Genomic DNA, 18,248 nt, shown 5'->3' on the forward strand with positions numbered 1-18,248 from the left:
CATCAGCAAACCTCCTGCTGTATCTGTTGACAATCGATCAACTATTGTTGACATTTTTCGGATTCTGTTTACATTGAATGAAATTCCCCCTGCTGGTATCAGTGCTCCAAAAACATCACCTATTATTTCTAATACACTCTCTCTTTTCTTTCAAATAAGAACTTTACCTATCTCATGTTTACCATTATTACTTCTATCTACATGAAAAATCTAGTCCCATACCGGTGGTCTGGCAGCTTATTGTAAGCTCTATTCCCACAATAAAATAAACACCCGGGAAAACAGAATCTTTTCCTCCTTTAAATCCCCAACCCCCTATAACTCTATAGGTGTCTTTACATTGACTTGCATCCACAAAATAATTGTCATACACAGTATTGTCTCTCCTTATACAAAATTTCCCTAACATCGGTGTATCTATATTTATAGCTACATTCACATTTTTATCATCCAGATTTTCATCATTAAATGTCCCATATTTCGATTTTTCATGTTTAACTTTTTCACTTCTCTTATAAGCCACTCTCCTCTATTCAACCATATCTAGGAAAGTCCTCTCCTCTGTTCTTAATTTACATGTCAAATTATGTTTAAAAGCGAACTCATGAGATAATTCTTCCATTTGCAAAAAATATTCTCCCATAACTATTCCAGGTCTCTTTTTGTTCAATGTATTGTCAATCTTAACTTAGCAAAAATCTCATCTGTGTTGGAATAATGATATTCCAATCTTCCAAGCTGATAAAACAAGCTTGCAATTACACTACAAGTTACTCCATATGTAAGAGGAAGGTGATGATACGTCACACCTTCTGACACTGATGCAGGCAATTTTACACAAACATAACTGTCATCAACATTCATTGTGTGGATATATTCAAGCAATAACCTTGAAAATGTATTTTGCGAATAATCATTAATAGACCTATCCTGATGCAACTCTGGTTTATACACATGAGTCTCATGAACCTCCACTTTCTCACTTGGTTTATTCAAACTTGCATTCGATTTTAATTTTGTCAAATTATCCTGGAAAGGAATCACAAAAGCTAAAATTATCCATAATATTATCAGTAATCCCATACAAATCGAGCAACATCTACACCATTTTCTAAAAATAGAACACTTTGTCAGGTGATTATTTGTCGGCATTTTCTCTAACAGTGTTTCTTCGACCTTGTGTCACCTATAATTTTAGAATATTAGTTCACTAACAGTGTTTCTTTGACCTTGTGTCACCTATTCTAATCTATATTATAAGTTATTTCTCTAACAAGTTTTCTTCGACCTTATGTCAACTCCGACCTCTTCTGTATTTACAATATCCGTCTCACAGGACTACAGGCTTTTGCTTAATATCATATACTTTAAATACCAATCAATTTTCTCTTATGCTGACCTTTTTACTCACTTTTCCCATTTGCTTTTGGGCAGTACAAATCTTCTTGACTACTATTAACCTCAGCAATGGGTGGTAGAACTATATAACCTCTATTTTCATTCCCAATGTTTCTTTCTGGCTGGTAATCTCATTCACCTTCTCTTCTATCTCTTTTGCTTTGTTTACAAGCTTGAATCTCAATCCACCAGTTTCTTTAGGCCAATTGTCTCCCTTGCAAATTCTCTTGGTCTTTGGCTCTATTGTGTTATGCTCCACTCTCCAAGCTCTTTTCCTTGGACTCTTTCTTAACACAATTTCATCTGAACTGTCATCAGTTTCACTTTCTTTATCCTCAGCTGTGTCATTGATTATGATTTTCACAATGTCTTTATCTTCATCTGATTGAGCCTTCTTTTCTGTTACTCTGTTAGGAACACCTTCATAACTGGTTCTCGGAATCTCATCCTTTTCGTGAGTCACTTCCCCTTCCCCAGTCTCAGGATTACCGTTCCTGCCTTCAGAGTGTTCAGAATTTTCCTCAGCTTCTTCTTCTTCAATTGCTTTATCTCTGCTCGCTCTTGCGTCTTTACTGGTGTATGTCTTTACCGATTCTCGACCTTCAAGTTGATCTTCGGAATCAATATCTCCACAATCTCCCTTTCACCTTCACCTTCAGACGCAGAACTGGCTTCTGATACTTCCAGATGTCGACGTTCCTGTCGATCTTCAGTATCTGGATTCTCTTCTGATTCAGCTTCAGAATCAGAGTCAGTTGTACTGTCACCGTCATATGGGTATTCAGGTGCAGGCACACGGATGGTGTGGCTAGCATGTACCCACCTCTTTAATCCAGCACACTTCACTGCAGTAGTACTGACCAGTATTACCTGTCGTGACTTTTGCCACCAAGGTACCAAACAGTTTCTTCTGTGATGTACTTTCACTCAAACCCAGTCTCCAGGGACTAGGGGGCAGATGTAGGTAAGTTAATTTTACCGATTCATAAATACCGAATTTTACCGATTCGGTATTTATGAATCGGTAAAATACAAGGGGGGAGATGTAGAAAGAATCGGTAATTGAATTACCGATTCTGTAGGAATCGGTATTTACCGAATCGGTAAATACCGATTCAGTAATGCCCATTGATTCATATGATTCAGAAAAGGGGGTGGTGATGAACAGAGTGTCTGAATTAAGCAGACCACTCTTACCCAGTCCAAAGATCAGGGCTTGATCCATCACCGTTATTTATCTCACTGCCCCATCCCAGCTCAGAACCTGGCTATATGCAAATCAGTCTGTCCCTGGCCCAGTGCATCATGGGAACAGGACAGACTAAACTACCAAGCCAATTCTTCACCAGAAAGGAGACAAGCTACCGGGAACCGGTTTCTGGCATTTCAGCCGTCTTCGGCCCGGCTTGCATGAATCCTGATGGAGCAGTGAGAAAGGGACTCATGTCTGAGTATACCCTGCCACACCTATAGTGGCCAAAATCGATTCAGAAAAGGGGGTGGTGATGAACAGAGTGTCTGAATTAAGCAGACCACTCCTACCCAGTCCAAAGATCAGTGCTTGATCCATCACCGTTATTTATCTCACTGCCCCATCCCAGCTCAGAACCTGGCTATATGCAAATCAGTCTGTCCCTGGCCCAGTGCATCATGGGAACAGGGCAGACTAAACTACCAAGCCAATTCTTCACCAGAAAGGAGACAAGCTACCGGGGACCGGTTTCTGGCATTTCAGCCGTCTTCGGCCCGGCTTGCATGAATCCTGATGGAGCAGTGAGAAAGGGACTCATGTCTGAGTATACCCTGCCACACCTATAGTGGCCAAAAACGATTCAGAAAAGGGGGTGGTGATGAACAGAGTGTCTGAATTAAGCAGACCACTCTTACCCAGTCCAAAGATCAGGGCTTGATCCATCACCGTTATTTATCTCACTGCCCCATCCCAGCTCAGAACCTGGCTATATGCAAATCAGTCTGTCCCTGGCCCAGTGCATCATGGGAACAGGGCAGACTAAACTACCAAGCCAATTCTTCACCAGAAAGGAGACAAGCTACCGGGGACCGGTTTCTGGCATTTCAGCCGTCTTCGGCCTGGCTTGCATGAATCCTGATGGAGCAGTGAGAAAGGGACTCATGTCTGAGTATACCCTGCCACACCTATAGTGGCCAAAAACGATTCAGAAAAGGGGGTGGTGATGAACAGAGTGTCTGAATTAAGCAGACCACTCTTACCCAGTCCAAAGATCAGGGCTTGATCCATCACCGTTATTTATCTCACTGCCCCATCCCAGCTCAGAACCTGGCTATATGCAAATCAGTCTGTCCCTGGCCCAGTGCATCATGGGAACAGGGCAGACTAAACTACCAAGCCAATTCTTCACCAGAAAGGAGACAAGCTACCGGGGACCGGTTTCTGGCAAGTTTGGTTTGCCCTGTTCCCATCATGCACTGGGACAGGAACAGACTAATTTGCATACAGCCAGGTTCTGAAACTGGGATGGTGCAGTGAGCTAAAAAACGGTGTTGGATCTAGCCCTGATCTCTTGACTGGGTGAGAGTATTCTGTTTAATTCAGAGACTCTGTCCCTCACCACCCCTTGTTGTAAATATTTTTGTCCACCCTAAGCGTGGAAGGGTATACTCAGATGTGAGTCCCTTGCTCATTGCACCATCAGGATTCAAGCAAGCCGGGCCGAAGACGGCTGAAATGCCAGAAACAGGTCCCCGGTAGCTTGTTTCATTCCCAGTGTAAGAATTGGCTTTTGTAGTTTGGTTTGCCCTGTTCCCATCATGCACTGGGACAGGAACAGACTAATTTGCATACAGCCAGGTTCTGAAACTGGGATGGTGCAGTGAGCTAAAAAACGGTGTTGGATCTAGCCCTGATCTCTTGACTGGGTGAGAGTATTCTGTTTAATTCAGAGACTCTGTCCCTCACCACCCCTTGTTGTAAATATTTTTGTCCACCCTAAGCGTGGAAGGGTATACTCAGATGTGAGTCCCTTGCTCATTGCACCATCAGGATTCAAGCAAGCCGGGCCGAAGACGGCTGAAATGCCAGAAACCGGTCCCCGGTAGCTTGTTTCCTTCCCAGTGTAAGAATTGGCTTTTGTAGTTTGGTTTGCCCTGTTCCCATCATGCACTGGGACAGGAACAGACTAATTTGCATACAGCCAGGTTCTGAAACTGGGATGGTGCAGTGAGCTAAAAAACGGTGTTGGATCTAGCCCTGATCTCTTGACTGGGTGAGAGTATTCTGTTTAATTCAGAGACTCTGTCCCTCACCACCCCTTGTTGTAAATATTTTTGTCCACCCTAAGCGTGGAAGGGTATACTCAGATGTGAGTCCCTTGCTCATTGCACCATCAGGATTCAAGCAAGCCGGGCCGAAGACGGCTGAAATGCCAGAAACCGGTCCCCGGTAGCTTGTTTCCTTCCCAGTGTAAGAATTGGCTTTTGTAGTTTGGTTTGCCCTGTTCCCATCATGCACTGGGACAGGAACAGACTAATTTGCATACAGCCAGGTTGTGAAACTGGGATGGTGCAGTGAGCTAAAAAACGGTGTTGGATCTAGCCCTGATCTCTTGACTGGGTGAGAGTATTCTGTTTAATTCAGAGACTCTGTCCCTCACCACCCCTTGTTGTAAATATTTTTGTCCACCCTAAGCGTGGAAGGGTATACTCAGATGTGAGTCCCTTGCTCATTGCACCATCAGGATTCAATCAAGCCGGGCCGAAGACGGCTGAAATGCCAGAAACCGGTCCCCGGTAGCTTGTTTCCTTCCCAGTGTAAGAATTGGCTTTTGTAGTTTGGTTTGCCCTGTTCCCATCATGCACTGGGACAGGAACAGACTAATTTGCATACAGCCAGGTTCTGAAACTGGGATGGTGCAGTGAGCTAAAAAACGGTGTTGGATCTAGCCCTGATCTCTTGACTGGGTGAGAGTATTCTGTTTAATTCAGAGACTCTGTCCCTCACCACCCCTTGTTGTAAACATTGATTCATATGGGCATTGAAGCCCATAGGAATCAATGGGCATTACCCATTCGGTATTTACCGATTCGGTAAATACTGATTTTTGCAAGGGTGCAGGGGGTGTCACTTTGACACCCTCTAGCACCCCGATTTAAGGCATGTGTGACATGTGGCACACAGACATGCCCTAAGGGCATGTCCGTCTGTCACATGCCATAGGTGTGCATGCACACATGTGCATGACATGTGTGCTCTGCGTGCACAGGACCCACTCCTTCCTTGCACTCCTTTCACTTTCATTCAATATTTACTCCATGCGTTTAAATGCTTGTTTGTAAATTTTATTCTCATGCTCTTTTTCCCTCGCTACCTCGGCATGATCGCATACCGGTTTTGAAACTTTATGTGAAGCAGTCAAGATTAATTACCCCCTGATGAAGAGCGTAATGCTTGAAATGCATTGGGAATAAATACAATTATGTAAAAACTATGAATGAAATATGAATTATACAGACTGAAAAACTCGCTACAGAATCATGTTTGGAAATGAGAATAAAATTTACAAACAAGCATTTAAACGCATGGAGTAAATATTGAATGAAAGTGAAAGGAGTGCAAGGAAGGAGTGGGTCCTGTGCACGCAGAGCACACATGTCAAGTTTGTTTATGCATACCCTAATCGCTCAGTAGGGTACCGACCTTTGCACCAACGACAAATACGAAAACATTGTGAAATAGATAAACCTGTTGAAACACGAGTGCAATACCACATCCCTGATATTAAGTTGCTATTGTTATTCCATCATTCCTTCTGGTGGGGAAAGCTTCAACCCACCGGGAGAACAAACAGATTATCACAAGCACATATCTAAGCCTATTTTGCATGGGGGCAATTCTACAAAATCCATCTGTACTCTTGTGAATGGACCACCCTCCCGTCCTATAGTTCCCAAACTCACAACAGTTCTTCTGTTTGGATTGAATTGTTGGCACACTAGGCACCATTGGCACAAACTTTCAGCAATCATTCTGAATTTATGATTATACCAAGTTTGTCTAAAAAGACAAATCAGGGCATCTCTTCCAATATGGGCTTGACCATGGTACATTCGTGCCATGACTGAAATCATGCTATCAGGCATTACTGGTCTTTCATCTTTGTAAACCCAGATTTCATCTTCTTCTCGCTGTCTACATCCTGCCTTTAACCAAATATCTTTTTCTTCTGATTCTGCCTCTTCTTGCATCTGCTTCACTTCCTGCCATGTCACAACTACAGTGCTTAGCATTAAAGGACTCGGAACATGTTCTTTTGCTTTGTCTCGATTGATTGAAATGTGGTCCTTCGCGCAATGCTTAGCAATGGCATCTGCATAATTATTTCCTTTAGAAATATAATCCTCATTCTTTTTATGTGCTGCACATTTTACCACAGCTATTTTTGCATGTAACTGAATTACATCAATCAGTGTTTTCACAAATTCAGCATTTCAAATGGGTGTTCCCGCAGAAGTTAAATAACCTCTTTGAGACCAAAGCTGTCCATAATCATGAACAACTCCATAACCATACTGACTATCAGTCACTATGGTTACTTTCACCTCTTTTCCTAGTTCACATGCTCGTATCAAAGCAATCAACTCCGCTACTTGAGCAGAATGAATTCCTTTCAAACAATATGCTTCCAACACTTCTGCTACTGTGCAAATGGCATAAGCAGCACTTGAAATACCACTCTCTGTTCTCAGATACGATCCATCTACAAACATCACATAATCTGATTCAGGTAATGGCTCATCCCTAATGTCTGGCCTAGGTTTTGTGCAGTACTCAAGAACATCCAAACATTTATGATCAAGTTCACCTTTCTCTTCTGCTTCAATAGTGTCAGGTAGTAATGTAGAAGGATTAACATTCACACATCTGGCAATTGCCACATTTTCAGCTCCCAAAATTGCCTTTTCATTACGGGTCATTCTGCTGTTGGTCATATATTGGGTCTGCTTTGCTCTTGTGAGGAGAATCTCCACTGAATGAGGTACATAAACTCTCACAGGAAATCCCATCACAATTCCTTCACTCTGCTCCAGGCTTACACTGGTTGCTGCTACTGCTTTCAGACATCCTGGCAAAGCCTTTGCAACAGGGCCCAAAACAGCTAAGAAATACGCAATTGGTTTTCTCATTCTTCCATGTCTCTGAACCAATACTGACAAAGCACATCCTTCTCTCTCACTACAGTACAGTTCAAACTCTTTTTCATAATCAGGCATTCCTAATGCTGGTGCTTCACACAATTTTGTTTTCAGTTGTTCAAATGCTTCCATTTCATTTTTGGTCAACACTATTGGATCTCTGATGTCTGCTTTTGTCAGTCTCTGCAATGGTTTTGCAATCAATGAAAACCCACTAATCCACTGTCTACAATAACCTACCATTCCTAAAAACATTCTTACCTGTCTCTGGGTTCTAGGCGGTTGCATTCCTTGTATCATTCTGATTCTTTCTGCTGTGACTTGTCTAATTCCTTTTGCAATTTTATGGCCTAAATATTGCACTTCTTTCTGACAAAACTGCAATTTTGACGGAGATACCTTATGTCCTTCTTCTGCCAAATGATTTAGCAATGCCACTGTGTCGCTTACACATGCATCTTTTTGTTTTGGATACAATTAAAAGATCATCTATGTACTGTACTAACACAGATTCTCCAGGCATACTTAGACTCTCCAATGATTTCTTTAGCAACTGATTAAAAATTGATGGACTATCAGTGTACCCTTGTGGAATTCTACACCATGCTAGGATACGATTTTTGAATCTGAATGCAAACATTGGCTGACTTTCTACATGCAATGGAACAGTAAAGAACGCATTGCATAGGTCAATCACTGTGTACCATTCTGCATCATGAGGAATTTGGTACAAAATCACTGCTGGATTTGGAACATTCGGGCAACATGGAACAACAATTTTATTAACTTTTCTGAGGTCTTGAACAATTCTAAATATTCTGTTTGGCTTTTTCAATCCCATTATCGGTAAATTACAAGGACTGCTTTCTATCTCTCTAAGAATTCCTTGCTCAATCATTTTGTCAATCACAGGTGTAATTCCCTCAATTATTTCTGCAGTCATTTTATACTGAGGTATATTTGGGTAACTTGCTCCTTCTTTCACTGTAACCTTTACAGGATCAGCACCTTTCATCATTCCTATATCTTTTCCAGTAAAATCCCATACTATTTCTTTCACTGCTTCTTTTAATTCAACAGGAATCTTCTCTCGATCAAAAACAGGAAATAGCTTGCTCTGCTCTGCCTCAATCATAAGCATTGTCATTTTGTATAAACTGTCTTCATCTGGGGTTTGTAATTCTATGCCATCTGGCGAGCAATATATGGCACAGTTCATTTTACACAGTATATCCCTACCTAACAGATTAACAGGGCTACTGTCACACACCACAAATCGAGGCATCTCCTTATTCTCCTTATAATTTGCAATTTCTACTTCAACTGGTTCTGTCAAAGGGGTTTGTATTTTTCTATTTGCTACACCTACAACTTGGATGGACTTTCCCGAGAGAGGAATATTTTGAATTTCCACTGATCTTACAGTAGAACGGGTAGCTCCAGTGTCCACTAGGAAAGTTATTTCCACATCATTCACCTTTCCATTCACAAATGGACCAGACTGATCTACCTCAAGAGTGGCTCCAAGCACACACTCTTCTCCCACTCTCAGGCACCGTCATAAACTTTCATCCGACTCACTGCCACCCTCTTCTTGTAACCAATACTGAGGACACGCATTCACTCTTTGCGGTCTTTTTACCTGTTCACCTCCGCTGAAACCTGTCTCTGCACTGTATCTCTGCTGGTTTACACTGTCTGGCAGTGGCGGTTGCGGCACCTGACTTTGCTGATTTGCTATCTGCTGTTGTTGCTGTTGTGGATTTATCTCAAACTGCACCTGCAAATTCAATGAATTATTTTCCGCATTAACTCTTGGCGGACACTTACACTCGTTCTTCCAGTGTTCTAACTTGCCGCAATTAAAACAAGGATGCTTTTTCTTTAAATCATCTATATTTCCCACCAATTTTGGTTTACCCTTAAAATTCCCTTGATTCCCTGCATTCTTATTTTCCATTTGCGCTACTTGCTGCTCCGCTACCTTTACTTGTGCCCACATGGCTTTTTCTTTTCGCCTTTTCTGTTTGGCATCAATTTCTTCACTGCAATATTTCGCTTTTCTCAAAACCTCATCCACAGTACCTGACTGCCATCCTATCATGTTGTGACGAATCACGTCTCCAATTTCTGGTCTTAATCAATACACAAATCAGTATATGAAGTGACTTATATCTTTTTCATTTAATTCCTCATAACCACTATACTGTTTAAAGACTAACAACAATCTTTCATAGAATGAATGTACTGATTCTTTTGGTTCCTATGTAGTTCTGTCTATTTTTACCCAATCAGTTTCTTTTGGTGGTATTTTATTTTTCAACCATACTATTACCTGATCATATTTCCGCATCACGTCAGGTGATGGAGCTCCTGTAACTTTGTCTCTAGGAAATTCTTCTCTCGGCCAATCTATAGCTATTTTGCATTCTGACCATAAATCTGCTGGCACTACTATGTCAAACAATCCATCCAAATCAATCCATAGAACTTTTGACACTTTCACAAATCTGTCTACTTGACAATACCATTCTATTGGTTTTTCTCTTAGTCTTGGAAAATCATTAGTAAATGACAAAATATCCTGCCTACTCTAAGGAACATGTGCATATCCTCCTCCAGGTATCTCTCTCATAGGAAACTCAGCTGTTACTGCCTCTTTTTCCCTGACCGGAAAAGCTAATGTGGATTTGTCACTATTTTCTTCCTTCTTCTTTGCCCACTCATGTCTCCATTAACTTACATCTCCCCATCTTCGCAATAGTAAAATTAGCTCTTTTATCTGCAACAACCTCCCTGCAGTATTCATGTTTTCAATGTCTCTTTCTGCAAAATCCACTCTGTATGATTTCTGCAATGATTTGAATTTTGAAAATTCCACTCCTAGTTCATTTGCTAATTCCTCCAATTGATCATTCACTGATTTAGCTCTCCATGTAATGCTTTTGTACAAAAACATAAGTTCATCCTCCTGATACGTTTTCAGTCTTTCTGTACCAATTGTTCCAATTATCAATTATTCCATATCTACTTTTAACTTTGCTACATCCAATATTCTTGATTCATTCTCTTTTAATTTCAAGGTTTTAATCCACTCACTTAACTCTCTATCTGATGGTCCTACAGAAGTTTGTATTGAACTTATTTTATCCTGGCTTTTCTCTGGTGTCGCGGAGTCAGATTCCACACCCATCGGGTATCTGAATAATGAGCTTTGGTTAAAAGTTAACTCAGGTGGATTCACACTAACTATTCGCTTTATTTCTGACAAATCAGGATAAATATCCTCTCTTGCTTTTTGCAAACTCTGTTGTAACGGTATTGTCAAGCTTGGTTCTTTTATTTTCTGATATTCAAACACTGGTATTACCAGTTCTATCATTACAGGGACAGTCACTGCTTCCATATTTTTAGTAAGGTTATCAATCAATTCATGTGTAGAACGTTCATAATCAGAAATATTTGGTTGCACATTATTTCTACTTTCACTATTTTGCACACTTCCGTGTGATTCATTTCTCATTACAGGAGTACCTGTAATTCTAGCTTCTGCAACAGGTGTATTCAGAGCATATCTAACCTCTACTCTGTCTGGCACATCTCTCAAACTTGAATATGGTCTTAGGGTTTCATTATTACTTTCATTCTTTACTGGTGCATTCGGAGTAGTCCATAAAGAACGTGGCTGATATGGTGGCGGTCTCCTATTTAAAATTTCTTCTAAAACAATATCTTCTGATTCACTGTCACCATAATTTTGATTCACTGTTTCTGTATTCTTTTTCTTTTCTGTACATTTCCCACCCTCATATTCATCCACCAATCTAACTGGATACATACCATCACACATATTACAGTCTCTCATCTACGCATTCTGCTTTCATGAGTCTCATCCCATAAATTTCGACCTCTACCTCTCGGTCTGATATGTCTACATAGCCTCTCACTCTCTTGCTCATGCATCTCATCTTCCCATTCAACTAAAGCCTCAAATTGAGTCGGTCTCGGCTCAAGCTTCATCATTTTGTCTCTCAAATTCCTCAAAACTGCTGCATCAAGTGATCCTTCCTCAGGAAAGGCTAACACCCCATCATCCTGAATATATCTTGCCCGGTTTTCTAACCAAACACAGGTATGGTAACCATACTTCGATAACATGTAAGAAGCTGGCGTTTTCGGTGGAGGAAGTAATTTTCCCTCTCTAGTCACAATTTCTTTGTCTTTTGAAAAAGCATTCTTCAATTTCTTAAACCATGAAGGTTTTTTCATCTCTTCTTCGTAATAATAAGACATCTCTCCAATAATTCTCAGTTTTACAAAAGATCGCGCACTTCCCTGTTTGCTGTTCTGTACACCAACCTATAGCAGCGAGGTTCACACTAACACACCAATTAGAACACAGTACGCCTTTCTAAGTGCTTAACAAATCCCTTTACTGCTTTTTGGTGATAAACCTATCAGCTCCTACTCTGACTTGGTCATGTGAACCAATCCCAGCGCAGCTCTTTTGACGTCACCAGCGCTCCGGCTTCTGCAGCACCGACTGAACCCTCCTTTACAAGGATTTTTTCAAGAAGCCGTATTTACAAGATATTTTAAAAAAATCAGTTAGTAACTTACACAAACAATTCCACTAATCTGTTTCGCTAATAAAGTGATAGAATTTTCAATCACACAAGTATTCTGTAAACGGAGTAGACGACGCTTATCTCCTCAGAATTTTTAGACTCGCCGATAAAGCAACACTACTGGCTTTACCCTTCTGTCAGGCAAGTACAAACTCATTTCTCTAGGAAAGCACATACAGAGATCTTTTTCACCTCCTTAGAGACAATCCCAAAGTTTTGCTTGAACGCGTATTGCAATTACATTTACACACGTTCATACGAAAACCCTATTCATATATACATAAACTCTGTTTTACCAGTAGGCAGTGCGTCCATCTAACCTACCACTGAATTCCTCTATTGTTAGCAGAAAGAGACGCAGCTCCTTTTTACCATTCAATCAAGCTTGGGTTAAGACCTATTACTCTCCCAGCGATAAGTTTTAGTCAGGATACGCAATGATCCCTATGCTTGAAAGCCAAGATTTCATAGACTGCCTTTGCTATACATTTATCCTTTCACACCTAAAGTCCCTAAACAGTGATATAAGACGATACCACCGCAGTATATGACAATACTACTTCTTTGAAACAGACTAATGCACTGTGCGACTTTACCTGCCACACTTCCTCTGCCTGCAGACAGAGGCACTGGCTTCACACAACACTTGGAAGCCTTTTTAAAACTACATATAACGTAATACGGACTCAACAGATGTTAGTTCATAATTCCGTACATTAAACTCTATATAGTACTTTGTACATAACCCTAGCTAATTTCCTTCGCAACCACTACTCTGCTACCAAGATATAACTGCTACAGCGGGACTCAAGAAATAAACTCTAGCCATGGCCATTTCTCTAAAACCTCAGAAACAGACATAACATTCAACAGTGGGGCCCATTGCACTGCATACTTACTCTGTTCATATAATTCAGCTTCAAAGATCTGGCCAACAACCCAGGAGTCCTACTATAACATTGGCGGAGTGTCTAACCCTATTAAACTATTTTATTATTTACACCTGCAATATAAAGTGTTTTACCATGGTTTCATTTTAAACACTATTTATTCAGGCACACCACCATAATGGCAATGGATCTGCTAGAACGAAAATTAGGCGTAGGAAGAATCAAAGACCAGCATTTATATTCTTCATTTATCTAATTTTTATTCAAGATTCAAGGCAAACCTTAGTATGTCAGACATTTAGCATTTATTTATTTATTTATTCAAAAAGAATTCTTTAACTTTATTTCCAAAATGATCATTTATTTTAAAGCTCAGAAAATAGACATTTATTTAGAGGTTTAGCAAGAATTTAGCAAAGAACAGATAGTTCCAAGTTCATTTTCTCCTATCATCCCTAGCTAACACCCTCATCTTATCCTAACAGACCTGCAAAGGAAAACAAAAAGTTAAAAGTTAAAGTTCTTACGTTCCAAGCAATCGATATTCAGTCCGGCAGCATCTCCAGAGGAAATCGAAAACGCGACCCCTTCTAGCCAAAATCAGGGGTTTTTATACACTAAATCCCTAACTTTATCTAAAAAGTAAATAACATCTCCAATCTGTACTCCGATTGGACACATTTTGGGGTAGATGAGCACTTCCTCACCATTACCGCATTTGTTTTTCACATGACTCAGCAACAATATAAAAGTCTTTTGTTTAAGACAGTTCGTGGCCTAGGCGCATCACACTTTAGCATTTTCTTCCCATGGTTTGGGCATCCGATCTTTCATGCTTGACACCCATCCTAGGTTTCGGATAAGGTAGCCTTGAACTCTCCCTCAAGCATAGTCAGCTCACTCGCGCTGGCAGAGATCTTTGACGCGCCTGCGCAGACCAGTACCCACTCGCAGTAGCTCAGAGCGGCCATTTTCTCACCAGGCCTCACAGGCCACATTTGGAACTATCATATAAACAAACAAAAATCCATGTTAATTATAGTAATGAAGCCCATTCTGTTTACCTCCCACCATTCTAATATTTCCCATTAGTTGTTACCTAGCGAGGAAGCCACATAAATGTGTTTTATACTTACATAATCAACCCTTTTAGCACAAAACGTTTACAATAAGCACATTTAAATTGCGTTTTATTTAAACTTAAGCTGCGCATTAATTCACATCACAATGACAACATATATTATTCATTATTTCACTCCATGCAAGCAAGGTTAATACTCCCCATATGTTCGTGAATGCATTTTTACTCTAAAGTCGATTAATTAAACACATCACACTATTAGTGAATGTTATGTTATGGGACATTAATATCACGAGGGGTACACAAAATGTTGTGTTTTTCCACCTCGCTCCATCAACCTCACAAAGTAGGAAGTTAGCTGCCACCTTAGCATCACAGTGGACACATGGTCCAGCTTCGATCTAGCATGAGAATGGGCATACTTCCATAGTGAGGTATTGGTAATTTATTGACTATAAGTTGTATTTGTTCATGTCTCCCTGACATGATTTGTCTGTAAATGAAATCTGAGGCATCTTGTTGTACTCCCCTTTTCTTCCATAGTTCTTTCTCTTGAGGTGGTGCATTTTCTAGTATTTCTCTAAGATGTAACTGTGCAATATGATCATATTGTTGTGTATTGTCAATAGTGTGAGATGTGTGTTGTTCAGGAAGTCTTATTCTGTATCTTTCTTCTCTGTTGTGGATATATGTTGGGGAAGGAGGATGGGGTGGGCTGATTTTTTGGTACTTCTGCAACTGGGGGTCGTCTGGCTGCGGCTTTAGCTACCCAGTCTGCCAGAGCGTTACCTCTGGAGAGAAAGTCTTGGGCATTGGTGTGTGCTGCACATTTAACTACAGCGACCTCAGCTGGCAGTGTAAGTGTATCTATGAGTTTCTCTGTAACTGTTTGTGGATGACAGGTGTACCGTCGGATTTGAGAAATCCACGCATTTTCCAGCGAAGGATGCTGGAATGTGTTGTTGTTGTGACATATGCAGAATCAGAGTAAATGGTGATCCGATCATTAATCCCATGGTTTAATTAACGCTGTAATGATGCCACTAGCTCGGCTGCTTGGGCTGAATACTGTGAAGGCAATGTAATCTGGTGTACAATGTCTAGAGCCAGATGAATCATTTTGCTGTGCTTTAACCACTGCAGCTTCTGTGAACCTGAACCCTGTTTCTTTGTCAATGGCAGAGGAGCCATCAACAAAGCACACCGTACTGTCTGGCAATGGGTCCTCTTTCACTGCTCCTGACTCATCTTGCCAGTATGTGTCACAATCATGAGGGTCATCATCTGTTGTGGCAATGGGGTGTGCAAATAATATTGCAGCATTGACGGTATGGCACTTAACGACTTTCAGAGAAGGCAGTGATAATATGACTTAATTACCTGACACTCTTTGCATGGTGAGAGTTGTTTTTGCTTTCTGTATTATGGCAAGCAATCAATCAATCAATCAATAAATCATTTCATTTGTAGAGCGCACTACTCTCCCCTTCAGGGTCTCAAGGTGCTGGAGGGGTACTGCTACTGCTCGAACAGCCAGGTCTTGAGTCTCCTGAAGGCCAGCAGGTCTTGGGTCTGTCGTAGGCGGATAGGGAGGGTTTTCCAGGTTTTTGCTGCGAAGTGGGAGAACGATCTGCCGCCGGTGGTTGCTTGACGGAATGCGGGGGATGGTGGCGAGGGCGAGGTCAATGGAGTGAAGCTGGTGGGTCGCGGAGTAGAAGGTGAGTCATTCGTTGAGGTACGCCGGTCCAGTATTGTGGAGTGCTTTGTGAGCGTGGGTGAGGAGTTTGAAGGTGATCCTCCTGATGACGGGGATCCAGCGCAGGTCTTTCTGCATACTCAGTGTACAGTGTTAATGAGGAATCCATCACTATGGGAGTGCTCTTTTCAGCAGCGAATGCTTCCACTAATGTCTATTCACATGGGTAGTGCCCTTTCTTTCGGTGAAAATAACACAGGCCCTTGTGTGGGCATTATTGTCAAGCGTTTGAAAAGCTCTGTCTGTAGGTATTATTTCAAGGCCTTGTATATCTAAGGAATTACTGACATAATTTCGACAGACATAATATCGACCTACAGCTATTTCGACACAAAAATATTGACCACAATAATATCGACACTACATTCCTATTTAAAAAAACACCAAAATATCGAAACAATAATATCGTATAACATAAACATCAACATTAAAAATATCAAAGACATATTTATCTGTCTTCAAAAATATTGCACACTGATTAAAAACATTGACTACGTAGAAAATATCGACCACAAACATATTGACCACTCAAATATCGTTATTTTAAATACATCAACTAAACAAAACTAGCGAAACAATAAAAATGTAACTGCATAACTATAAATACCTAAAAATACATTACAAATCAAATTCATTTAAATAAAAAAAAATTGAACAAAAATAACATGCCCAATCAGGTGCTCACATCATCGCCCACCACAATGCGGTGGATGCACCTTGTGCATTTTCAGGCACAACGTGGCAGGCACTGCGCTGTGCCTTCCACGTTGTGCATACAAATGCAAAGGCACCCCTCATTCAGGCACCACATGCCTTTCCATGGCGGCAACACCACCATGGAAAGGCACTACTCCCCCTGTATTGTAATATAGATGGAGGTGTCTTCCAGACACCGCCACCATAACCAGCCCAAAACCGGTAGACGGTCTTTCCGTCTGCAGGGGTCCCCCCGCCATCGCAATATGGTGGAGGGAAATGGGAGTCGGGCGGCAGGTAATGGCGGGCGGATCGCCACCGCTAATATAATAGACCCCTTACTCTTAATTAGCGTTTTCCATTTAAGGAAAACAACTTCCAAAACAATTTAAAAAAATACAAATTAACCAATAGAAATACACAAGTTTTAAACTAACCAATAAAACTAAAGTAACAATACACAAAACACTGTATAAACTAACAAACGTAACTCCTATTTCACACCTCAAATAAAGAAAGCTGAAAAAAGGAGAAACTCTGCAGAAATTTGACCAAAAATAAGATCAACATACACAAACTACTAAAACTCTATCAAAAGTAAGTAAACTAAAATATACTAAATAAGACTAAAAGTAAAACTCTTTAAACAATAATATACAAACATAAAACAAATATTTATATCTTCATTCTTTTTTATTTTTCCACTACAGACAACTGTAAAGAAAACTAACAAACTGCAGAACACACCATAAAAAGATACAATAACAAGGTAAGTATTTTCCAGAATGTATGAAATAAAGCTGTAAAACACCCACCCAAAACACATCCCAACCACCCTCCCCACCCCATATAGAATGGTTATAACCAAATAATAAAATAAACTTGCTTTTTATTTCAGACAAAGAAACTACAGAAGCACATTCCACACCTAAAGAATAAACATCATGATGTATGCTTTAACAAAATATATATTTTTAAACATTAATATATATAACAGCATATTTAATAATTCTCAGATACACTTATTATAGATTTTCCAACATCAAAATGACTGAAAGAGCACAGTTTATTACATCCCAGAAAGGAAAAATGTTACTATGTTATATGGGATATGTTTACACGCAGGAGAAACAAACTGGCTTAAAAGTCAATTGAAAATGTTCAAACTATTATTCGAATAAATGTTATGGCTGTGCTACAACAAGGGAAACAACTGTAATATACACCAGAGAAGATAATCATCCCCCAAACATTACAGAAATAGAAGTTAGAGGGGCACTTGAATCCATAAAAAAGGCTAACACAAGCTCACAAAGACCAACAAGTGCAATTTTAAAAGAACAGCTGCCTAAAAGTCCCAAATAAGATACTGCACAAATGCCATCCATAGCTTCATTGAAAAGAACAATAGCGCCCACTAAAAGGGCTACAACAACTTCCACCCCAACTCCTAAAACATTTGACGAAGTAATAATTAGCCCTGAACAAGCTATAACTTTCAATAAAGAACTATTTATCATCTATGATAATAAATGCAGTGAAAAGATTAATAATGTTTGGTACACCAACTAATTTAGTTAAACTGCAACAAGCTGACATATGAATGATGGATGGGACTTTCACAACAT

This window comes from Lissotriton vulgaris, unplaced genomic scaffold, assembly GCF_964263255.1.
Source record: "Lissotriton vulgaris unplaced genomic scaffold, aLisVul1.2 SCAFFOLD_1901, whole genome shotgun sequence".
Lineage (NCBI taxonomy): Eukaryota > Metazoa > Chordata > Amphibia > Caudata > Salamandridae > Lissotriton > Lissotriton vulgaris.